General features: G+C 39.0%; 1 protein-coding gene and 1 pseudogene across 1 annotated transcript in view; one reads left to right on the top strand and one right to left on the bottom strand.

Annotated features, from left to right (window-relative positions):
• THSD7B (thrombospondin type 1 domain containing 7B) overlaps positions 1 to 26,463 on the top strand; it is a 1,119,563-nt gene that overhangs the window by 401,282 nt on the left and 691,818 nt on the right. The window lies entirely within an intron of this gene.
• LOC112412412 (ferritin light chain pseudogene) overlaps positions 6,900 to 26,463 on the bottom strand; it is a 33,100-nt pseudogene continuing 13,536 nt past the window's right edge.

The following is a 26,463-nucleotide window of genomic DNA, read 5'->3' as shown; positions in this document are numbered from 1 at the left end:
GTCATGTGTTTGATGCTTACCAGCATTTATGTTAAGTTCAGAGAATCAGAAGGATTCTCATATTCCTACCCAGAATACTACACGTAAAGTCTTGTACGATATTTAAGATTCAGTCACGCAATACTTTAAACAAAGCATAAGTTCTGTAATTGTTAACATGCCAATAACATGCTTGTGGATACTTAGCTGGCTGCTTTGGTGGTGCAGTCTCCTGCGCATAGCATGTCTGCTATGGCTGGTCATGAAAAATTACTTTTTCAATTAGAACTTAATAAAAACTTTCCCGGTCTGAACACTTAAGCTCTACTCCCTGTGCAATTAGTTGTTTCATTTCTTTCTCAGCAGTTGAGTAATGATTATGGCTCCAGATGCAGTGAGAGTGATAAAGGGATTGATTAATTCCACTTGAAAGGGCATATGTTCAAAGAGAATCTAGTCGGAACGCCATGAATGAAGATCTGACGTCTCTGCAGTGGAGAGTTGTACCCTTACGTGGTGTCCCACCAGTGCTGAGAATAGGATCTCTAAACCAATGATACTTATCCACTTGGTCTATAAAATATTGAGTCTTGCTCATAACCTAGTGCACACCTGTGTGAGTGTATCTGTTCTTGCTACCATTCTCTGTCTTTGTAACAAGCTATTTGTGACAGTTGGAAAGTTTCCTTTGGCTCCTTTACCCTAGGGATGCCTTTGAGTTGCATGTTGTTATTGATCAGTAGCATCAAGGTTGCTTCAGAACCATGGCTTAATTTAGAACACACGGGCACACACACACCACTGCACAACAGAACCTTTCTATATTCTAGTGTGGAAAACATCTTCAATATTACAGCAGTGTGACCACCGAGAAAAAACTTTTATTACATTTTATAAAAAACAAACAAAAAAGGGTCTATTTATCTAATACTTTATCAGTTTACATCGATTTGATACTTCATATTTTCAAGGAACACTTTTCATCTTAAATATATCTTTTACATACCACTCCCTTTCATTTTCATGTATTCTGTAATTTTTAAAATAAATATTTTATGACAATTTAGAAGTGACTGAAAACTTAATTTTTAAGAGCAAAATAAAACATCCATCAAAACTGGTGGGTTCACATTTTGATGAAATAAAGATAAGGATTCACAGCTGTGATTTTAGCATGGAGCTTAAACTGAATGAGTTTTGTTTCTGAGTCTGTAAATGAGTGGGTGTGCATCCCTGGATAAATAGAACACATGCATACTTCTTTTGGAAAGTGTCTCTTATATACAAGTCTCTCTCATAAGGCATGAAGTTGAGAGGATTGTATAAATTCGTGACACTTTGAAGACCATCGTAAGAACTTTTACTCAGTGCTTCCGTAAATCAGGAAAGGGTTCTCATTCCTTGGATTTGCCGATTGTTTTAATAAAGAAGTTTTTATCTGAAATGTCTTAGGTTCTTTTTCCTGCCTTTATGCTTGAATGCTAAGGTTTTATTCATGCACCAGATAGTTCTTGGGCATTACTCTGTGGCAAGTGCTGTGCTGTGAAAGCTAAAGGGTGGAGCAAGACAAGCTCCTGTTTTTAGTGGGAGGGGCTGCCATTGACTGATTGCAACATGGAGCGAATAGACCGTGTGGCCCTCGAAGACCCATCCTGAAAGAACACCAAGAATTTCCTTCGAAGTTATATTGATGCAAAACTTTGGATGTTTTAAGAATATATCCCTTACTCTGTGCTTCTTGCATTTTTTTCTTTTTAAGCCCTAGGATGTGTTTTCTGAGAATACACAAGTGCTTCCTAATCACTGCATTCTGAAACAGACAATGAGGTCAGTAAAGGAGGGTCACAAGATGACTGGAAAGGGGATGTTTGAGAAGAATTTCACAGATATTTAAACACTCCTCAGCACTTAGGGTAAATTTTTAAAATTTATTGAGCTTCAGCTCTTTAAGTCCTTTTGATATTTTGAAGACATTTCCATTAGGGTGAACTTTGACAAGGAGAGATTCTCCCCAGGGAGTTTCATTTGTAATACTCAAGAAGAATGTACACCCTTAACAGGAGTTTCACAAATCAAGGATACTTTTTAAAAAGTTTTTTTGAAAATCATTTTGTATTCAATATTCAAGGCACAGATGCATTCAAAGGTAGGCTTTGCCATCTCTCATTCCATCTTTGTTGGACTCTCTGATTTGTCCTTGATTGATTTTGAAATAGATGAGCCAGCTTTTAGAGCAGGAGAATGATTTAATTATTACAGAACCCAAGAACCAAAATCAGATTTGATGGTATGTTGAAACAGTGTTCAGGATGAATTAGTGAACAGATGTGGAGTGTATGTCATTGATATCTGCTACCCTCACGTTGACCTGAAAGTGGTGCCTTTTCCTTTAGGTCTTCAACTCTAAATATCAAAGGGTTGAATTTATTGGTGCCTCTTAACCTGGGATGAGTTCACTTGTCTCATAATGGAAATTGGGGCACTGATAAAGAATCTAGAGCTTAACAAATGGAGGAAAGGACAAATGCAGGATATACTTAATTAAGTCGATGGTTAGGGACCACATTGTAGGATGATTAAATTAGCAGCCTGAACACCAGAGGTCAGCTAATGTACAATTTATTTTTTAGTAGTTTCAAAGGTTACTGTGATTATTTGGATCATTATGAAACATATATTTAAGCAAATACTTTCGTAGAATTTTAGAGCTGGAAGGGACCTTGAGATCATCAGACCTGGCCTTCTCAGTAACAGGTGAGCAAGCTGAGGGCCAGGAAGACAGCTTGGAGCAACAGGGACAGAATGGGACATGGAGCCTCTCAGTCCGTCCTCCGCGCCCCATTTCAGGTACAGTTCACTTCCCTCTTCCACGTGAGCCAATGATGGAAAGACCAGAGCCTGCCTATAAGGGGGCAGATGGTGGACTTTGTGGTACCCATGCTACATTCTATAGTCTAAATAATAGGAGGTCATTAAAAGTGGAAGCTAAAAATCAATGAATTCAGCTGGGAGTTCTCAGGAGAAAAGACAGATGAAAAAATATAGCAGAGATGTTCAGAATGGCTTGTCAGAAGGTCAGGATTCCTCTCCCATCATTAGAGGAGGAGAACCTGAGAATCTGGACCAGAATTTGCAGCTCTGTAACTGGATGAAGAGAGCAGCTACTTCCCAATATTTATGTGGGAGAAACTTCATTTTATTTTTTTGGTTTCTTTTTTTAAAATGGAATCATAGTTAATTTATAGTGGCTTTGCTGTACACCTGAAACTAACACAACATTGTAAATCAACTATATTCCAATAAAAATTAAAAAAAAAAAGGAAAGAAAGTTTACACTGTTGTGTTAGTTTCAAGTATACAGCAAAGTGATTCAGTTATATCTATATCTATCTATCTATCTATATATGTGTTCTTTTTCAGATTCTTTTCCATTATAGGTTATTACAAGATATTGAGTATAGCTCCCTGTACTATACATTAGGTCCTTGTGGTTTATCTATTTTATTTATAGTAGTGTGTATCTGTTAATCCCAGACTCTAATTTATCTCCCCACCTCTTCCTCAGTCTTCTACTTAGCTCTGCATTCCTTCCCTCATTCACTTGATAAACACTTATGTAGCATTTATTATGGCCTCTACCGTATTCTGTCAAACTGGGTTATTTATATGTACCCCAGAAAGCTGTTTTAAAATATGAAATTGGATAATGTTCTAAAACATTTAGCACAAATTAGGAGGTAAAATTGAGCTAGAGTTGAACTGTTGGCCTGGGAAAACCATGGTGGTACCTGGCTGAGGCTTCCTGCTCTTTGGCCGGGGCCATCCCTGGCCTCCTAGGGGTGGGACAGCTGGTGCTGAGGCAATGATGGTGCATCCCAGTTGGGAAGAAGCAATGAGGGGTCTGGAGACCTCCAGGAACCTTCAACGATTGGCTCTTGGATCTCACTGGGAGGTAATTTTGGAACAAATGAAATAATTTGGACAAAGGAATTAGCACAAGCTGAGAGAAAAGAAAAAAAATTCTTGCTTCCAGCAAATGTGTGTTTCATTTGATTCGATTTTTTTGTTTTCATTCATCTGAGAACTTTTTTAGTGTAGGTGGTCGAGGGATTCCTGAGACTCATACAGTGCTGGAGCTGGTACCACCTTCTATTTTTTTTCAACTAAGAAAACTGAACCTGTGGGAGGGGAGGGGACTCTGTAATGGACTCCTTGGCCTTCCTCTTCGTATTTATCTGATGTGATCCTCATAGCAACCCTAGGGAATGTGTAGGTAAGTCTTTGTCTCCAATTCCATGTGGATTGCTTAGGACATTGCAGGAAGTCATTGGCAGAGATGGAATCAAAATTCAGCTTTTCAGATAAGTGGTTGGGTGCTCTTATTATCATCCTACTTAATTGGTAGTGAACTTTGCAGAACTCTACCTTCATTCCTTCAGTTGGCTGTCAGATGTTTATGAGGCAGTTGCCATGGTGCTTACCATATTCTAGGCCCTGAGGATACAATGATGATTTCCTTTTCTTCACTCTCAGGGAGTTTACCATCTAGTTGGTGGCATAGCACATAAGCAGACAATTGCAGAAAGAAAAGCCAACAGAGATATGTTGAAAGCATTATGAGAATACAAAGATTGTATGAGAAATATTTCTTTGAACAGTAGAAAAGAGCTATCATCATCTGTATGCTAGGCAGTATGCTAAGTGCTTTGTGCAAATTATTTTATGTATTAGAAAGACCATTTCATTGGCCCTAAATTAATATCTAGGTTTATAGTCATCCTTCCTAATCCTGATAGTACCTATTCTCTTTCCCAAGCTTCCATAGAATGTTCTGGTATGTAATGAAAAAGCATATATCAGGAATAACGTATCACTTTTTGTTGTAGGTAGATATACCAATGATAACCAATTTGAGACAAATTCCTCATTATACAGAGACAGATTATTTTAATGGATTATCTAAAATTGAGGGAGCATGTAGTCTCTTGCAAAGACAGAAAAACAGTGAGAGTCTGATAGAAGAGGACATTTGGGGCTAGTGTGAAAAACCTCTTTACATCAGGGAGGGTAGGGAGGCATGCAGGCGGCTCTGAATGTTGCATACCAGTGGGAGACACTCCCAGCCACCAGCAGAGTCAAGCTGTGGCATTTTTCTGCGAGTATAAACTGAGGTTCTCAGTCGCTGGTGGGAGAACCCAATCTCAGCATTCTAGCCCATTTAACCTGGTCTCCCCCACTTCCTCTGCTCTGCTTTTTGTGATCCCTTTTCTCATTTCCTCTCCATTTCTTAATAGAGGTCTTTAAAATACTCTTTATTCCCTTGCTTATCCTATTTCCCTTGTTTGGGATGGATTTCCAGGGGAATCTGAGGTTAGGGATGAACTCTTTGTGTTCAGCTGCAGGCAGATACCCTATGAGAGCCTCCTAACTTAAAAATTTCTACCCTATGAGAACCTCCTAACTTAAAAACTTCTAGTATTCCAAAGTGTGTTCTGAATATTGGATAGAAAGAAAAAGAATGTGTATGTATATATATTGTGTATATATACTTATACATGTATATATATGTGTGGCTATATAGAGAGAGAAAGAGAGAGGGGAAGAGGGAAGGGGAGGGAGGGAAAGGGTTGAGGAAGGTGTGTGGGTGGGGAAAGTGCACACCTTGATTTTCTTGTACTTGCAGGTGTTTCCTACTAGAAAAGGAGGATTTATTGGAAGCGGGGGGTGAAGTCACATAAAATAAACCTGAAATTTTGGGAGTCATCATACAGCCATTATGGAAAACAGCTACTATACATTAGGTCCTTGTGGTTTATCTATTTTATTTATAGTAGTGTGTATCTGTTAATCCCAGACTCTAATTTATCTCCCCACCTCTACGCCCCACCCCCTCCACTGCTGTCTCCTTTGGTAACCATAAGTTTATTTTTGGCCTGTGAGTCTATTTCTGTTTTATAAATAAATGGAAACGTCATCTTAAAATCAATGCCAAGCATGGCCGACATTATAGATTAGGCCAGCACAAAGGCATTTGGAGGTTGGATGAAACTGGTTTGTGTCAGAGCTTTGTACTTACTAGTGTGTGAGTTTAGTGCATGGAGGTTTCACAAAAAATTAAAAATAGAACTACCATATGAGCCGGCTATCCTACTTCTGGGTATATAGCCAAAGGAAATGAAATCACTGTCCTGAGAGATATCTGAGCCCCCATGTTCACTGCAGTATTATACAGTATTATTTACAATAGCCAAGACATAGAAACAACCTAAGTTTCTATTGGCAGCTGAATGAATAATGAAAATGTGTTTTACACACACACGTACACACACACACACACACACACACACACACACACAGGAATACTACTCGGCCATAAAAAAGGAAATCCTGCCATTTGAGACAACATGGATGGACCTTGAGGGAATTATGCCAAGTGGAATAAGTCAGACAAAGACAAATACTGTGATTTCACTTATATGCAGAATTAAGCACATGAAGAAATTTTCTAGATAAGAAACGTGAAAAAGGTTTCATTATATCTTTGATTAAAAATGGACAAAAATGGAAGCATTGATGTAGAATTAAGTAGTCTTCAGATTTTATTCTTTGAATCAGTTACAAAGATAGGAAATACTGTTTTTAAAATTTTAAATGAAAATTTAAATTTTTTATGAAAATTTAAATTTTTTATTTTCAAATCTGTACAAGTTGGTACATTTCAATCCACTTGTTCACCTACATTGTATCAAAGAATTTTTTTTTTTTTTGCTGCAAAAAGCTTTATTGTTTCCATTTGGTCCAAGGCTTGGGAGAGGGGTCCAGGATGGTTAGAAAGCTGCCCAGTGGCTGCAGAGACGGGCTTCAGGCAGAAGCCCTGACGCCAGAGGGGCTCCTCAAAGGCCGCTGGGCTCCCAAAGTTCCTAGTCATACTTGAGGGTGAGCCTTTCAAAGAAACACAGCCTGGGGACCAGCCAGCCTGCAGAGGTTGGTCAGGTGGTCACCCATCTTCTTGATGAGTTTCACCTCCTCATCTATGAGGTGGCTCTCCAGGAAGTCGCAGAGGCGGGGTTTTGTGCGGGCAAAACCCAGGGCACGCAGATTCTAAAGGGTCTGGTTTAGGTTCTTCTCCATTTTCATGGCGGCTTCCATAGCGTCCTGGGTTTTACCCCACTCATCGGGAGATGGCTTCTGCACGTCCTGGAAGAGGGCACGGCTGCTGCCCTGGTTTTGCATTTTCAAGAGACGTTTGGCGCCCTCGTGCATCTCTTCGGTCTATTCGCTGAATGAGTGGCCCACGCCCTCCAGAGCCACATCGGCGCGTGTCTAAATAGAAGACCAGAGAGAGGGAGGTGTAGGAGGCCCACAGATGTTATGTTGACCAGACGGTTGACGGCGGCCTCCACCTCGGTGGAATAATTCTGTCGAATCTGGGAGCTCACAGTTGATAAGGAATTAAGCTCAAAAAATGGTGTTGGCTGGTCCTGAGGATAGCTGAGGGTCTGACTCCGAAGGTCGCGACTGGAAGAAAGGTTGGAGGGTGGTCGGAGGCTGGAGCAAAGGGCGTCCCTGGGTCTGTTCTGTCCAAACACTTGAAGCAAGAGACAGATCTGGGGGACCACCATGCGCACTGCCTCAAAGCAATATTTGATAACCAAGAGAGAAAATACAAAACAAAACAAGAAAATGATAAAATGAAAATACGATAAACAAGGGCCGTGGGATAATTTTAATTTTTAAGTAATAAAAGCTATTATCTTAATAATTTGTACACCAAGCAGTAATTGACAGTTTACTTTCATGAACTGTTTTGTAGTGAAAATCAACTTAAAATCTGAGAACTTTTGTTTAAGAGACGCTGAAGTGGTAATTATGGTCTCAAATAATGAAACATTGTCTTTTTCTCCTTCTTTTGAAAAGACAACTGCTGTATTTCACTGGCCTACAGATATTTCAGTTTGGAGGTTTTTGTTTTGCCTTCCCAAGCTGAAGAATAAATGTCACCAACATTAAGCAGGGGGACTTCTCCTTTGGTGCAGTATTTTAGGTGATAGGTGTGACACTAATAGTAGAGGAAATTTGACATAGGCAGCTATAGCTGATGAAAAAACATTTTTCTGAAGTTTTTATATTTGCCTGAAAATTTTGTATCTTAAAGTTCTCAAAAATTGAGTGATTCAGTTTTCATTTAATCTTTTCAGAGAATTTATAAGACAGCTTTGATTTAAAACACTTCATGTTTTTTAATAGTTTTAATTTTTTTTTTTTGCAGAGATATGTGAGTAGAGCTGCCAAAATTTGCTTCCTAGGCTCATTTAAAAATCTCTAGAGCTACATAAGATACTGTGTCATGCACAAAATTAATCACATACAAGCAAAATCTTATAAAATTCCCACAAAATGTGCTAGAAGTAATAGCAGTGATACTATTTATATTGATTGACCAGTTATTACATCCCTGGTTGCTCTTAACATGCTTTATCTCATTGAATCCTCACAAATATAGTATGAGATTATTATCTCCGTATGACATCTGAGGAAACAGATGAGTAGTAGAGTTGGAATTTGAAGTATAATATTCTTTTTTTTAAATTTGTATTGGAGTATAGTTGATTTACAATGTGTTAGTTTCAGGTGTACAGGAAAGTGAATCAGTTATACATGTACACATATCCACTCTTTTTCAGATTCTTTTCCCATATAGGTCATTACGGAGTATTGGGTAGAGTTCCCTGTGCTATACTGTAGGTCCTTACTAGTTATCTATTTTATATATAGTAGTGTGAATATGTCAATGCCAATCTCCCAATTTATCCCTCCCCCCCCTTTTCCACCTTGGTAACCATAATTTTTTTCTACTTCTGTGACTCTATTTCTGTTTTGTAAATAAGTTCGTTTGCACCAAAAATCTACAAACAATAAATGCTGGAGAGGGTGTGGAGAGAAGGGAACGCTCCTACACTGTTGGTGGGAATGTAAATTGGTACAGCCACTATGGAGAACAGTATGGAGGTTCCTTAAAAAACTAAAACTAGAGCTGCTACATGATCCTGCAACCCCACTCCTGGGCGTATATCCGGAGAAAATCATAATTCGAAAAGATACATGCACCCCAGTGTTCTTGTTCAGTTTTGAGCTTAATGAATGTGTAGTGAATAAAAGAATGAATGCATGACAAAATACATACGTGACTTTGGAAAATCCAGTTTGAGCTTCTGTTGATCTATGAAACCCTGAATACTAGTCAGGTTGTGTCTAACATATAGTCAAAAACCATATAGGAAATAAAGGGGAAAGGTGGATGGCATTGTTAATGGAGGTTTCGTGAACATGCTCCATCAACGTTCAAAATGAATAAATCTGAATGTATTGTATGTGATACTTTAGTATTTGTAATATCGCAAACAACTTAAGTCCTTCTCTGTTGTTACTGATTGTTTTGTTTTGGTCTTGGCTATTGTCACTGTTCATTTTCCTGCATGATTTCCTTGGGGGGGGCACAAATTGCTGGCATAATGGAATGACTTGCTGTGAACCTTGAGAGTAGAATGGCATAGGAAGGAGCTGTTGGCAGGCAGAGAAGACAGTCATGTTCTTAGATTTATATTGACTGCTGGGGCCCCTCTGGGGTCTTTGGGGAGGTATCTTCCCTGGTTTGAGCTCCTTTCAAGATCAGGGCTGGTTTGGGGACTCCTGGAACAGCTTTCCAGGGAAAGGGAACTCAAATAGTGTGTCATCTGTCTCTGGAGAAATTAATCCATGAGGGAGAAAACAACTTGACCTATAAACATTTAGAACTGAGTATAGTTTAGCAAGGGGTGTGGGGCAGGAGAGAAAGCAGGAGAGAATGAGGGGAGAGTTCAGAGAGGAGGGGCGGAGAAAAGTCACCATGCAGGTGGTCCTGCAACTAGTCCTTTCTGTGGTGGGGTTGTTCTAGAAGGTGGCACACTTTTAGGGATAAGGGGCAGTGTTCTGAGAGGGACTTAGTCATCTCCGTGTGGGGCTTGATGGTTCCAGCATATGTTTGAGAATCTAAAGTAGGTTGAATCCCAAGAGCATTTTCTAACATTGCACATGGGTTTTGTGGTTGGTCACATTGTGCAAATATAGCTTCATTAAGTCTAAAAAAATTCATGGTCTTGAAGCATTGATGAATGTTGTGAAAATATTTATTTATTCAGAGGCTTTTTGGTACATGGTAGAGAATCAAAGTACTTTGTGTATATGAACTGTTCCTTTCCTGGAGTTATGAATGTGGGTTCTGGAAACACACAAACATGAGGTTGAATGCTGGCTCTGCCATTTGGTAATTATATAATTTGGCACAAATTTCTTAGATTCTCTGTGCCTTACTTTCTTTGTGTATAATATTGTGGTTGATGGTACCTGAATTATAAGATCAAATGAGATAGTACATAGATCATGCTTTGTTCAATAACAGGTACATAATAAGGGATGATGCTAAAAGAACGTGGGGAGATATTAATTTTGGTCAGCAAAGTCAACTTGAAGCCCAGCTGTTGGTGAACGAATATATTTGCCCTTTCCTCTAACAGTATCAAATTTATGTTTTGTGCATGGAAATTTTTAATGTTTATATCCACTGAGAACATTCAGAGTGATGACTATGTTGATATGACCCAGATTCACATTGAAATTGCTCTTTAAATGCCATTCATTAGTAATTCTTTGATCATCTTTGTGTTTAACAAAATTCATAGAATTGCTTTCACTGTTTCTTCCTAATACAAACCTTTTGGCATTCCTCTGGAGCTTTTATTGATAAACTCTTCCTTAAGCATACATCCAAATTAAATGTGAGAACCTGCAGGTAAAAGAAATTGCTTCAAGGCAGTGCTTCAGTAGGATGAAAAATCAATAACAGTTTCATTAAGGAAGGAAAGATAGTTTAGACACCGGCCTACCTAGCTTTCTTCTTACTGAAAGAAAAGAATAATTGTTGATTATGTCTTTCCTTTCAGATATAATGTTCATAGCTTAGTAACGTGGCCGCTGTATAGTTATATTGTATGCATCCCTTCAAGTCTGCTGGGTTTCTTGAATAGAGCCAGTTTTTACGTTTTGAAAAATTGACACTCATTTAAAGCAGTTTCTTTAATGATGCATGCCATGCTGAACCTACTGCAAGTGAGCACTTTACAACCACCAAATCCTACTGATATACTTGAATTAGTTAAATTCCAAATTCCTTTCTAAGCAAATGCTTTAATTCCTTCTTTCCCCTCTACTGATTGGTTGATAGCTGGATGAGGAGATGGGCAGATAGATAAAAGGGTGGATGGATGGTGCAAGGCAGAAAGGAAGGGAGGAATTCAACTGTACTATAGTGGTATGTGTGCTTCTGGCCCTCTGCTTTCTGGCTCTCTGATCCTGAGCCACTTACATTCTCTCTGTCTGAGTTTTATCACCTTTGAAAAGGTCATAATAATAGTTATATGATATTATACAATATATAATATCATACAACTATAATACAATATATTATAGTTAATATTATATAACTATTATTATGACCTTATGACATTATTATTATGCAGATGAAAATGAGTTATGTGAATTGTTGTGATCAGTGTCTCTCCGATGACAGGTACCTTATAGTTATATAATTTGAGCTATATTATTAGTAACATTATTGAAAAAAGATAAAGAGGTAGATAAGGTAAATACAATGACATTTTTAAGATGCCATTTTGTGCTAGAACTATTCAAGATGAAAATAATTGGATTTTAGCTAGAAGGAACACAAATATGTTTTCCGGGTTATCTTAGATGGGAGTTGGACTGCTTGTACAATAAAATGCGCCCAACAGAAGAGGGTTTTATCTGTAGGGTGGGATCTCAGAGAGGTGTAGGGAAACCACATCCATGCAATAGGGTGAGGTACCAGTCTTTTTCAAGACATTGCAGTATTGAGGAAACATTCACATGGGGGTCAAACTGTGCTCAGAACTGAGTTACGAGACTTAAAGAAATCTTTTTCGAAGCAAAGTGCAATGGTTAGTTTTGCACAGTGTAGAAATAATCAGGGCACTCAGTCCAGAGCCAGAGAAAAGGCTTTCTCATAAATTGCTGCGTGTCTTGTATCAGGTGGTGATAGGATGTTGTCTCTCCTGTGATAGCAGCAGGCAACATGAGTATGGGAGAGTTTTTCATCGACTTTGTTATAAAATGCTATTTCAAACTCTCAAGAGTTTAACTAGCCCAACCAGTCTTTATTTATCACAGTTCTCTCAAGACCTGTGAGGTTCACTCAGTAATAACTAAGCATAATTCCTAACATTTACTACTTTTTCTTAACAGTCAGGCACTCTCCCAAGTGCTTTGCATGGATTTTTATATTCTTTTGCCTCATGCAGGTTGTGGTTGGTGTAGTAGCGTTTTGATTTTGTTGAGCTGGAGACCGAAGTACAGAGAGGTTAACTCAGCCCAAGGTCACACAGCAAGTCAGTGGTGGAGCCACGTTTGAAACCCACTTCGATTCCAGAGCCTGAGTCCTAAACTAATGCCTTATATAATAAGTGCTTAATATTTGTGAATGGTTATAATAATAGCTACAGTTAAATATAGCAAAAAAAAAGAAATCTCTGCTCAACGTGACCCTTCATTTCCAGGTTTGTGTCAAGTGTGTGTACGTGAAGCACATTTTTTAATGATTGCAGAAATAACCAACCATCTCTTTCCCTTCTGGTACAAAAAGAGATAAAGAGCCACTCCTACTTTACCTAATAATTGTTAAATTGCTTTCTTTTTGGTCTAATCTTTGCTAAAGGGAAGAAGGAGACCAGACACAGCAGGCTTTTTATTTTATTTTTTAAAAAATCTACTAGCTGCCAAAAGAAAAGTGCTGGAGAGCAGATTTCAGTGTGCTTGTTAGATGTAGGGTTGTTTTGATTGTCTGTGGCCTGTAGGGAATTGAATGGGAAAAGCATATACTAGCCTCTACTCATGATGGGCAAGGAGAATATCAGGTCTATTGGTTCAAACTGAACTTCGTGGCCTTGAAAGGACTTGGTGGCTGCAAGCAGCAGGCGTGGTAAGAAAGGTGCTATTTATGGAAGACCTACCATGCCAGGTAGACTAGTTATCCTGTATTATAGGTGAGAAGAGCCAGGCATCAAGAAGTTCAGAAATTTGCTCCAAGTCACACAGCTCATGAGCAACAGAACTCAGCTTTGAGCTTGGATCTCTGCAACTCCTGCCTACTTCCCACCATCCCGTAGTGCCTCTTACAGTAGTCCAAGCATGTGATCTAGAAAATGCTTGGTCCCCATTGCTCCTCACTGGGCATGAAGTGCAGCTTCCAGCAGATGTGTTTTTTCTGGAGTCTCTCACCTCCCCTTGCCTCCTTTTTGATCCAGAGAGTTCGTCTATGTGGAGGCTGCATCTGGCCACGGCATCTGGCCACACTGCATACTTATTGGTAGGGATGCCGAAGGCAGATAGCACTTAGCACTTTACAGTGGAAAAGGACCTGAATCCTGATGCTGCTGGTCATGAGTCAATGGTTTCATTCTCCAGTCATGGCATTGCACTTCTTGGAATTAAACCTCAGGACTCCTAATGATAAAACGGATAATTAGAGTCATCCAGCCTATGTTACAGTCAGCATTATTTCTGAGGCTCTAAAAAGAAAATTTGTAGAAATACCTAGAAAAATAGCATTCAGATTAACACTGGTAGCAGTCTCATACAGGAGGCAATTTGGATAAACCATCAATTACTTTCATGAGGAACATTTTCAATCGTGCTTTGGTTTTTTCCAAATGATGAAAGTACCCATTCTCAAACTTTGGAGCACAACGTTTGAATTTATATGAACTCTTCAGTTTGGAATGGTAGTATTACCATTCCCCACTTTATTCCTATTCTCCTAGTTCCCCGTAGTAAATGGAAGTAGGTTCACGTTGCCACGGTGTCTATAGATATTATTTAGCTTATCGAAATAGCATACCATATTGGGTTCTTTCGTGGGGGAATGTCAGAGGCTGACGGCTGCTTGGTTTCATCTGTGGCCTCCCAAAGCCAGCTGTTAGTTGAGGCAGCCAGTCAGCTTTGCTGAGCTCTCAGCTGGGAGTGGGGTGGAACTAGGCATTTTAACCAGAATCGATCACCTGCTCAGGACTTAAGTAGCATGAGCCTCCAGACTCTGGCTAGCCTAATGGACTTTCCACTGTGTCTCTGCTATTGAGCAGTGATTACTATACAGATTGAGGCATATTTGGTTTCAGTTCAGTCTGTTCCCACAGATGAGGCCCAAGTATGATCACATCGTATAAATTATTTAAGGTGCAGCGTCTGTGTAATCTGAGCCATAAGTAAAAGTTGGCCCTCCGTCTGTTCTGTCACCTGGAGGACTCTCTGTTTTCCAAGGGTAATAGTCCATCTTGTGAACTGACATCATTAGAGTCATAAAAATTCAAATGTGCCTTGAACGATTACTTTGGCGTAAAGACTCAAGTACAATATCCAAAAGCTTAGCATCCTTTCACTGAAATACAATGGTTTAGGCTTGGATGGAAGAAATTTCTGGAACACTAATTGCAGTTCCAAAACAGTATTACTAGTTGTAGTCTGAAGAAACTTGAATCTGTAAACTCCATTCATTTTCATAGACTCTGAAAAGTTCTTTTTTTTTTCACTTGTAAATTTAGTTTGATTATAAATTTATTTAGTCATGGATTGTTTGGAAAATGAAACAGAGCACAGAGGTTATTCTTCTATAATTTCTTTAATTTGTAGGTGAAGAGCTCTGGGTCTAGAAACAAAATCTACTTGTTGAAGGTCACACCACAACCAAAGTCATCTGATTTCTGGAGTAACCTTTCTGGTACATCGTCTTTGCTACTCACATAATCCTACTTTAGCAAAGAATCGAAGCCCAGGTCTCTCTCATGTTCATTTCCCCACTCTGGTTTCAGCAAGTTGGAAATAGAAAAGTAAAAGGGAACTAAATCCATCTGCCCTTTCCTCTTGTTGAATTACTTGCTAAATATAGTTGCTACCTTCTATCTATTCTTATCCTTGTCTGCATAAGACCTGTTCCTTGAGCCTGTCCTTATTTCTTCCTGACTGCGTGTAATGAAGACATTGGGGTAGACTGTGGCATGTGACAGCATCCCTGAAGTTACACATCTCATAGTTGTAGACCCACCGCTAAAAGGTTTATGACTCACACTCCTTGCAGTGAAGGATAGCAACAGAGCTTTGTTACTCTCCTCTGTGATGCATTCTGAATTCCAGCGGCTGGGACCAGATGAGGAACCTGACTTCTTTAGTGAATTTCCAGAAGTGCAATGTTCAATGGGCTGCCCCATTTAAGAAAATTATCTAGACTCAGCCAATGGAGTTTAAAGGGATGTTAGTTTCTTCAAATTGATCTCTTCCCTTTCTTAGTACATATACTGCACTGGTCTTCTGGCCTGGGCGAATAAAGTACACAGCTCCTTTTAACACCTGGAGGCCTGGGGAATGAGTACCGTATGAATGTAGTACTGGCAGGACTTGACATTCTCCTCACTGAGGCTTTTCTACCTTGGGTCTTCCTCGTTAAGCACTCAATTTAGAACTCCTTTAAAAAGTAGCTTTAGTTCTAGTCCTTCAAAGTAGAGCTTCCTAAGCCCCAAAGCAAAACAATTTCCCAAATGATGGATTCCTTAAAAATGCATGCGGTTTAGGAACGGAGTAGTAAATAATTGGCAATTCGATAGCTTTGGTCCTTTTTACTCTCTTGAAACCCTTGACTAAAGATGACAGTCACATAAAACCACCACAGAAGGAATAGTTGCTTAAAATAGTAATACCATGGTGTATCTTGTTCCTTCTGCCAAAATGGATTCTTGGTTATTTCCAGATAATTAGGACTAGTCTCCTGAGGACCAAAGGAGGCAATTTCCCTTGCATGGTTCCCCCTCCCTTTCTTTCTTTTTTTTTTTTTTTTTTTTTTTTGAGGTACGCGGACCTCTCACTGTTGAGGCCTCTCCCGCTGCGGAGCACAGGCTCCAGACGCGCAGGCTCAGCGGCCATGGCTCACGGGCCCAGCCGCTCCGCAGCATGTGGGATCCTCCCGGACCGGGGCACGAACCCGTGTCCCCTGCATCGGCAGGCGGACTCGCAACCACTGCGCCACCAGGGAAGCCCTCCCCCTCCCTTTCTTGTCTACACTTCTTTTAACCTTCAGCAGTGTGCTTTTCTTAGGAGCCTGGCTGGCTTCTTTCTGATGACCCAGATCAAATTATGTTCATGATTGTTTATCATATCATTTCTTTCTCATAAGAATGCTTCCCTCCCAATAGGTTTATTCTAAATGTGCATCTTAACTCAGAGGACTCCGTCTACACCTGTGGCCGGCAGGCTTGTCCACACTGAAGTTCAGGGAACATTTCATTCTGCAGACCCACAAAGAACACCGTATCCGCTGGCATCGTACTCTACTTACGTGCAAGGCTACTTTTATATATAGCATAAACTGGATTTTATTTCTCTTGTAAGGTCAGACAGTAGGCCAGGTAAGAGTACTAAGCTAAGGAAGGTGGAAAGCACAGTTTGATAACGAAGGTAAAATGCTTGGAATTTGTTCCAGATGTTACTAACTATTGGCAGTACTGTCTTAAGGACTGGATGGCAATTTCAGTTCAGCATTTCCTTGATTTTCTAGGCTTTTAAGGGTCTTCATGTTTTCTTAATTGTAGCATTAATTAGCATGTTAATGAAAAATCATTAGATAATGGAATTCATAAAGCCTCTGTTTTTGCAAACCGTTATTTACAAAACAGAGCACTGTGGTTTTAGTCAATAGAGCCTTTGGGCCAATTTGCACCCTGTCCCTACACTGGGAGAGCTCAGATGTCCCTTATCTTTCTGATTGGCTGTCACTCTGCAGGGAAATGGCTACTATACTTAGAAGCTTCTCAAGCTGTAAACATAGGTTGGAGGAATTGGAGCCTGGGTTTGCTTTTGTGCTTTTTAGAATTCGTTTCTTTTTAGTTTTTATTACCTAATCTTAGGTATGCTTTCATACACCTTAGCAAAAGAATAAAAGGCCCCAGTGTTCTCTGCAATATTCTTCTTTTTTTAAATTGAAGTATAGTTGATTTACAATGTGTGTTAATTTCTGCTGTACAGCAAAGTGATTCGGTTATACATATATACACATTCCTTTTTTTATATTCTTTTCCATTTTGTTTTATCATAGGATTTTTTAAAATAAATTTATTTATTTTATTTTATTTTTGGCTGCGTTGGGTCTTCGTTGCTGCGCGTAGGCTTTCTTTACTTGCAAGCCAGTGGGGGCTACTCTTCCTTGTGGTGCGCGGGCTTCTCATTGCAGTGGCTTCTCGTTGTGGAGCACGGGCTCTTGGCACATGGGCTCAGTAGTTGTGGCTCGAAGCCCCAGTAGTTGTGGCTCGCAGGCTCTAGAGAGCAGGCTCAGCGCACGGGCTTAGTTGCTCTGCAACGTGTGGGATCTTCCCGGACCAGGGCTCGAACCCGTGTCCCCTGCACTGGCAGGCGGATTCTCAACCACTGCGCCACCAGGGAATCCCATCATAGGATACTGAATGTAGTTCTCTGTATTATACAGTAGGACCTGGTTGTTTTCTGCAATATTCTTTAATTTCTCCTTCACTGCCTGTCCTCTTGGTTCTCAAGTACCTGCGCCCCGCCTCTGGTGGACCTGAGCAGCCAAGTCCAAGGTGACTGTGTCTGGCATCAACTTTTCCTTAATTCCCACTTGGCTGCCTGGTCCACTGTGTGAACTCAGAGTGGATGGCTACTGCAGCAATTCACAGACCAGACGGGATAGATGGCATACAGTATTATAATATGTTATATAATTATATATCCTAAGTTCAGCTCTTCTTTCCCCACCAGATTCTATGGGGACCATGCCCTTCCTACTCTCTTCTCCCCTTAATCAATTTCTCTAGGCTAAGAATCTTGCCAATTCCAGCTCTCTGAAGATAGTGGAAAGGAGAAGGGAGGTGTATCTAACAAGCTACATTATTTTGGAGGTGAATATCCACTTATTTGGCCATGATGTAATTTCCAGTTGATAATCTTTTCAGCCTATCAACCAGAAATTATACCTAAAAAATGTAATAAGCTTCCTTATCTCTATATGTTTCCATTTTCAATATCTCCAGTGAGCTGGAAATATAGAGATGAGGTATACATTCTGTTTGCTGTACTCAATTGATGAACTGTTGTTTGCTATATTTAACTTTTAAAGTAGATAACCTTGACAGAATTATATATTTTTCTAAAATAAAACCGTGTACTACCCTATTTTCCATGACTAGTTTATATTTTTATCAAGCTAGCCATAGCCCACCATTCCAGTAGAACACCAAAGCCAAACTTTTAACCCCCTTATTTGCACATCAGAGAACGTTGCTGCCCAATAACCCTTCTTTCACCCTAATTGCCATTCCTCTATATGTTCACATGGACCCATGGTTGTTTTGTTTTCTAATTTTTTTTTATTGGGGTAAAAAACACATACTATAATATTTACCATCTTAACCAGTTTTAAGTGTACAGTTGAGTGGAGTTGAGTATATTCACGTTGTTGTACAACAGATCTCCAGAACTTTTAAATTTGCAACGCTGAAACTCTATACTCCATAAACAGTAATTCCCCAGTCTCTTCCCTTCAGCCCCTGGCAACCTGTCACCTTTCTATTGTCTGTTACTATGGTTTTCACTACTTCAGTTATTTTGTATGAGTGGAATCATCCAGTATTTATCTTTTGTGACTGGTTTATTTTGCTTAGTAAAATGTCTGTGAAGTTTATCCATGTTGCAGCATATGACAAGATTTCATTCCTATATAAGGCTGCATACTATTCCATTGTGTGTATATAGCACATGTTCATCTGCTGGTGGACATTTGGATTGCTTCCAACTCTTGGCTCTTGTGAATAATTCTGTGATAAACACAAATATGGAGATATCTCTTCAAATTCCTGCTTTGAATTCCTTTGGATATATATCAAGGAGTGGGATTGCTGGATCATATAGTAATTCTATTTTTAATTTTTTGAGGAACCCCCATACTCTTTTCCATGATGGCTGCTCCATTTTACATTCCCACCAACAGTGCACAAGGGTTCCAGTTTCTCCACATCCTGGCCGACACTTGCTAGTGTTTTTTTTTTTGCGGTATGCGGGCCGCCCACTGCTGTGGCCTCTCCGTTGCGGAGCACAGGCTCCGGACGCACAGGCCCAGCAGCCATGGCCCACGGGCCCAGCCGCTCTGCGGCATGCGGGATCCTCCCGGACCGGGGCACGAACCCACGTCCCTCGCATTGGCAGGTGGACTCTCAACCACTGCGCCACCAGGAAAGCCCCTCACTTGCTAGTTTTTGTTCTTCCGATAGTAGCCATACTGATGGATGTGAGCTGATACCTCATTGTAGTTTTGATTTGCATTTCTGTTATGATTAGTGATGTTGAGCAGCTTTTCATATGTTTTTTGGCCATTCATACATAATTTTTTTTAGAATTAGCTATTCAAGTCCTTTGCCCATTTTTAAATCAAATCAAATTTGTTTTGTTGTTGTTGAGTTGTAGAAGTTCCTTATATATTTTGGATATTAACCTTTTATCAGATATATAATTTGTAAATATTTTTGCTATTCTGTAGGTTGGTTGCCTTTTCACTCTATTGTTTCCTTTGATGCACAGAAGTTTTTCAGTTTGACATAGTCCCATTTGTCTATTTTTGCTTTTGTTGACTGTGCTTTTGATGTAATATCCAAGAAATCACTGTCAAATCTAATGTCCTGAGGCTTTCCTCCTATGTTTTCTTCTAGGAGTTTTACAGTTTCAGTGCTTGCATTTAGGTCTTCGATCCATTTTGAGTTAAGTTTTGTAATATGGTTATAAGGTAAGGGTCCAACTTCATTTTTTTGCATGTGGATATCCAGTTTTCCCAGCACCATTTTTTGAACAAACCGTCCTTTCCCCATTGTGTAGTCTTGGCTTGTGGAAAGTCATCTGGACATATATGCAGGAGTTTATTTCTAGGCTCTCTATTCTGTTCCATTTGTCCAAATATCTGTCTGTATGGCAGTCTCATACTGTCTTAATTACTGCTGCTTTGTGTGCTATGTTTTGAAATCAGGAAGTGTGGGGCCTCCAACTTTGTTGGTTTTTTTAAGATTGTTTTGTCTATTTTGGGTCCCTTGAGATACCATATGGATTTTAGGTTGCTTTTTATATTTCTATAAAATAAGTCATTAGGATTTTCATAGGGATTGCATTGAATCTATAGATTGCTTTGGGTAGTATGGACATTTTAACAATATTAAGTCTTCCAATCCATGGGCATGGGATATCTTTCCATTAATTTGTACCATCCTTGAGTTCTTTGAACAATGTTTTGTAGTTTTCAGTGTACACATCTTTCACCTCCTTGTTTAGGGGTATTCCTAAGTATTTTATCCTTTATGATGTCCTACAGCAAATAGGATTGTTTTCTTAATCTCCTTTTCAGATTGGTCATTGTTAGCACATAGAAACACGACTGAATTTTGTGTGTTGATTTGTATCCTATAACTTTGCTGAAATTGTTTCACAGTTGTAACAGCTTTATTTTTCTGGTGGAATCATTTGAGTTTTCTACATATGGATCATATTGTCTGTGAACAGAGATAATCTCACTGCTTTCTCACTTTGGATGCCTTTTATTTATTTTTTCTTATCTAATTGCTCTGGCTAGAACTGCTAGTATTATGTTGAATAATAGTGGTGAGAGTGAGCATCCTGGCCTTGTTCCTGATTTAAGAAGAAAAGTTTTCAGTCTTTCACCATCAAGTATGATGTTAGTTGTGGGCTTTTTATATATGGATTTATTATGTTGAAATAGTTTCCTTCTATTCCTTGTCTGTTGAGTGTTTTTATAATAAATGGATGTTGAATTTTGTCAAATGCTTTTTCCACATCATTTGAGATAATTGTGTGGTTTTTGTGCCTCATTTTGCCAAATGGTGTATTTTACTGATTGATTTTTGTATGTTGAACTCTCCTTGTATTCCATGTATAAATCCCACTTGATCATGGTGTTTAGTCCTTTAATCGCTTTTGAGTTAGGTTTGCTGGTATTTTATTGAGGACTTTTGCATTAATATTCATCAAGGATATTGATCTGTTGTTTTCTTTTCCTATTGTGTCTTTGGCTAGTGTTGATATCAGAGTAACTGGCCTCATAGAATGAGTTTGGAAATGTTCTCTCTTCTTCAATTATTTGGAAGAATTTGAGGAGGATTGGTGTTAATTCTTTAAAGGTTTAGTTGAATTTTCTAGGGAAGCCATATTATCCTGGGATTTTTCTTTACTGGGAGTTTTTGATTACTATTTCAATCTCTTTACTATATACACATTTTTAAAAATTTTGATGACACAATTTTCTTGATTTCTCCTCCCTCCAAAACACACAACACATGTATTTGTTGCCATTATTAGAGAAGGAAAGGAATTTGACAATACTCCTTTAAAAGAGTAAAATAATTTAGGAATGGTAGACAGAATGTTAAGTTTCTTTTAATAGTCTCAGTCACCTTCCCCTCTGTAAATAGCTTCTTGATCAACTTCACCAGGAAAACAAACAAACAATAAGAAAAAAGTTTAGGCCAATTATCTGTCCACTTTTACAGTCTTCTTGGCACTGCATTTGCTTATGTGTATGTTATTCCCTCCTTTCTCCCACATCTGAGGCAGGTAGATCCTTCTGCTACTTTGGTTTCATCCCTTCCCCAGGATTCTTTATCCTGATGATGTCTTTCCATTAACTTGCACCAATAAGTAGTCCTACTCTATATCAGCTCTGTCTCTCTCTCTGGCTTTCTCTTCATCTCTTAAAAATTGCTCCTCTCAATTTACCTTAATTTATCTCTATTTACTCCTGGAATTTCTACAGTCAAATTGTGAAAGGCTGTGAAAGGTTGTGAGCTTGGATACAAGAGCAGTGTGGATTCAAAATTCTCTAACAGTCACTTGTTTTGTGATATTGGACAAATTACATAAACCTTTAGGGCCTTTATTTTCTTCATTTAAAGGAAGGATACCAACAATAATGATAATACCTCCCTTATAAAGTTGGGATTGTAAAGATCATCAAACAGACATGTTGGTCAACCTTCCTTGACATCTCTTAATGCATTTGACACTGTTGGAGTATCTTCTTCCTGGAAATTGTTTCCTCTCTTGAAAACATTTTACTTGCTTTCTTCCTACAACCCTAACCCTTCCTTTTTTCTTCTTGATAGGCTCATTTCCTTTACTTGCCCTTTAGTGTCTTTGTTCCTCAGGGATTTGCCTTCACCTCTCTTTCTAACTGTGCTCACTCTACTTGAGCTCTTGCACTCAAAAGCACATCTACATTTTTAATACTCATTTGGGATACAGAATATATACATGGGAGATACATACACACATTTCCAAATTTCTTCTGAAATCCAGACATGTTTGTGGCCTGCAGATCTCCCTGGATGCTGCAGTCATCTCATACTCAGCTGGTCCAAACTGTTGTTCATCAGCACCTGTTCTCAGCAGCTCTGAGGGCCTCTTCTGTCCATTCCACTTGCCATTTCTATGAATTTCTGTGAGATCTTCTCAGTCATGCTGGCTATATTAATAGACAATTACTCATCGCAGCCCACCACTCACTAAGTCCCTTACCCTTGTCTGTGCCTTAAATATTCCCATTATTTCTCCTTGTTTCTCAGATGCATTGCTATCGTATCATTCTTAAATGGCCTCCTTGTCTCTAACTTTTGAATTGGTTCAAGGTTATCTTCATGAAATGCAAACCTGTTTCTAACAATTCCCTGTTTAAAATCCTTTAGTAATTCTCTACCAGTTTCAGGATAAAACCTGAATTCTTTTGTACTCCTTATAATGTGTCTTCTGCCTCAGTTTTATATTCTGTCTTTCATCACATACGATTTTGAGCAGTATGGAACTTCTTGTCCTTCCAGGAAAATACAGTTCTCTTCTTTGTCGTTTTTTAAGACCAGCCAAAACATTACCTGCTGTGTGAGCTCCACCCTGATCACCCACCTCACACACATTCACACTTGGTGAGAATAGGCCTACCATAGTTGGGCACCCAGGTGTGCTGACTTCCAGGGGAGTTGTCTTTTTATCGTCATGTTGTCTAAGATGGTTTGAGTTTCAGGCAAATTGACTTCTGGAATACTAACAAGCAGATTTTCTTCTACTGTCACTGTACTAGAACATACATGTTTTGACATTTAGATAATGTTATGGGATCCCTATTAAATAACTGGCTTCAGGGATGGAGCCCTTGTTCAAACTGCAGAGCAGATAAAGCTGCCTTTATCTGTGTACGTCTCACAGGGCTTAAGTTTGTCAAACTGCAGGCCACTTCATTAGCATTTCTGAGGAGTGGGTGTTTCCTTCTGAGAAAGGTTGGCTGAATCAAGTAAATTTTGCCTCCAGGGAATGAAATCCACCTTGGTCCAAACAAGGAGACTGTAGGTATTCAAGACTGACTGATGGCAGACATTGACAGTGAACAACCAATGCTTAGGAATGCAAGAATGTTGACAGGAGTGGAGATTTTCCAGATCAGTTTTTGACACCAGTTATTTCAAAACAATTGTTTCTTAACGGGTGGTCACCAAGTTAAAGCCCTTTTGATTGTCTATCAAGACACATTGGATTATATCCATTCTTATCATGTGCATCCTCTCCAGGTCTGGAGATCAGGAGGGAGGGAGGTGGGAGAGGTATTTTGTATATATGCTTTTCCTTCTGAAAGTCAGCCTCAGTCTGAGTTTTTACAACTTTGCATATAGCTGTATAGCTTTTAATATTTTGAAAGCATTTGTATAGCACTTTTTTTTCCAGTATAACCCACTGCATCCTATGTTTGGCATTATCTTAAACCAATTTCCAATCATCTATAAACAAGAGTGTATGATTATATCTCTGGTATAACTCAAAGAATATATATTTAATGGTATAGGTTTGAAGAGGCATTCTTGATATGAAAAGGTAATCATTTGTTTATGTTAATGATTTAAACAGAAAATTACCATATTTTACATATGAATTTACATCCCCAGAATTCATAATTGAATGGTATGCTTCTTATTTCAATTTGCGTAAGTCTAATATTAAAAGATTCATTCATGAAAAAACCCAAATGTTTTTAAAAAGAAAGTCATAAAACAAGTTTCTTACAGATTTCGAGGCACCCAACTCAAATAGATCTACAGAGTGGGTCGATAGAAGAGTGAGAAAATATAATGCATACAAAAAGAAAAAAGCTGTGGAAAAAATCACGCATCTCTTTTTTTCCCTTTATTTTAATCATAAAAAATAATGGAAATTGTTCTATAAACATGAGTGAGCTAAAAAATAGTCCCAGGGTATTAGTTACTAGAAAAACAGAAATGAAATTTGGAGATGAGATTTATCATCTTCTCACTTTAATTTGTAGTCCTGCTGCACTGTGAATGTGATAACCATCAACATGAAAAGTGTAACAGATTGGTAATACCATTGAGTTTTAATTAAACTGCTGAAATGAAGAAGACCCAGATGGATAACTGGGAAATGTAGTTATCCTTTATGAAATGTGCTGGACTGCCTGTTGTTCTGTTTCTTATAAATTAATGCTCTGCCCAAAATAGTGCCCCATCAGAAGTTTACTAAAAATTAATAATTTCAGTTTATAAAACAGATGGTTGCTTTAGTTTATTCAATTTGGGTTTGAAATACTTATCACTGTAAATCAACAGTTGCTTACTTTCCTGATCCCTTCCCGATTTGACTCCCCATTTCTGTGGCTTTCTACTTAAATAAATCAGTACGTACATCTTGTTTTTCTACAAGGTCGTTGGTCTGATCTCTTTGCTTCCGAATGTCAGGTATTTGTATCTAATTTCTAGTAAATTTTACATTCTGTGAATTCATAAGTTTTAAAAAAAAAAGAGAGAAATGGCAGCGTAAGAAGCAACTCGGTTGGAAAGTTTTCATCACTCCAGAAAATAGCAACCACTGACAGCAGTTCAGTTAAGACACGAAGAACTGGTGTTTTTCTTATCAGCTTGATGCAAGGATGAATTGGCTACTTAAGATTCAGGAGATAAACTTTTCGGATTTATTTATGAGATGGTTGCTGATGTCCACATGACAGACTGCTGACCTATTTGTGTACCATAGTACTGGGTCTCCCCTGTGGGAGAGTTGCATGTGATGAAAACAGTTGTAAACATGTGCAAATTTCCAGTTTCTGACTCCCCCGATATCATATGACCTATCTGAAGATGACCTTTATCTAGCAGCAGAATTGGACTTAAATGTTGAATTAGAAACATAGCATTTTCATGACAGCTACAGAGAAATGAGACAGATGAGTTTAATCACAGGGCAATTCTGTTTGTTTTTATCCTAGGGTTAACTATTTAGGGTATTGAAGTTCTCTTGTTTGCAAAGGGCATGAAAATCAAGTATCTGTTGGTGGTGCCCATTATGCCTGAGGACAGTGTCTCTAAGGAAGATATCTTAGAGGAAGGTGACTCTGAGATATGTCTGTCCTCTCTAAGCACCTATAACCTAAACGGAGAGATGGCAAAACAAATAGGAAGTAATAAATTGTTATATAATTGAATCCATTTGGATGCTGTAAGAATTCAAGGGCGGGCAGGATCAGTATGAGTTGCATATAAAAACAGGACAAAATTGGAACATTTGTTTGTAATAGATGAGTGGGATTTGGAAATGCAGGAGTAGACGAGTTTAGCTAATGAGATTAGCATAATCAGAGGCCTGGGGGAGAATGATTGTGACATGACAGGGAATATAAAGTATTTGAGAAGAACAGTTCCTCTTAATGAATACGGATGGCAGATAAGGATGGCTGGATAAGGGACAGCCAGACATTGAAGGGGCTTTAAGGCTATATGGCAGAAGTTTGATCTTCTATGACAGGCCACACAAAACCCTTGTTGGTTCTTGAACTTGAAAGTTATCTGAAAGGACAGTGGTGGGAAGATGAATCTAGAAGTGGTACCCGGCTAGAAAACTACTGCAGTCATTCAGGCGGATAGAATTATTTGAGGAGTGAATAGTGAGTAATTAGTTTAAAAATGTAAGAGTATATTAATACTAGAAAATGAGGAAACAAGATGCCAACATGGTCTTTGTATAGACCAGCATCTCTGTCTGCTCAGGAGGCCCGCCCAGCCTCTCTCGGCTGAGACCTCGTGCCCCTTAAGTCCTGCTCAAGCTGGTTCAATATATTAGCGCATTCCCTGGGGTAGGGTAATTTGTCTAGCCGTGAATATTTAACCCATTGTGGGCCAATAAGAGTGCTTTCCCAGATTTTTTTCAGGTTATTCTTGTTAGGAAAAGTCCTATTTCTCTCTGGCCATGAAGCCATAAAGATATAAGACCGGATCTGTCTGCCAGTACTGTTACAGCTTCACGGGAGAGCAA

The sequence above is a fragment of the Neophocaena asiaeorientalis genome, unplaced genomic scaffold (assembly GCF_003031525.2).
Source record: "Neophocaena asiaeorientalis asiaeorientalis breed wild unplaced genomic scaffold, Neophocaena_asiaeorientalis_V1.1 scaffold102, whole genome shotgun sequence".
NCBI lineage: Eukaryota > Metazoa > Chordata > Mammalia > Artiodactyla > Phocoenidae > Neophocaena > Neophocaena asiaeorientalis.
The sequence above is the reverse complement of the archived record's forward strand: the minus strand, read 5'-3'. Positions and strand labels throughout refer to the sequence as shown.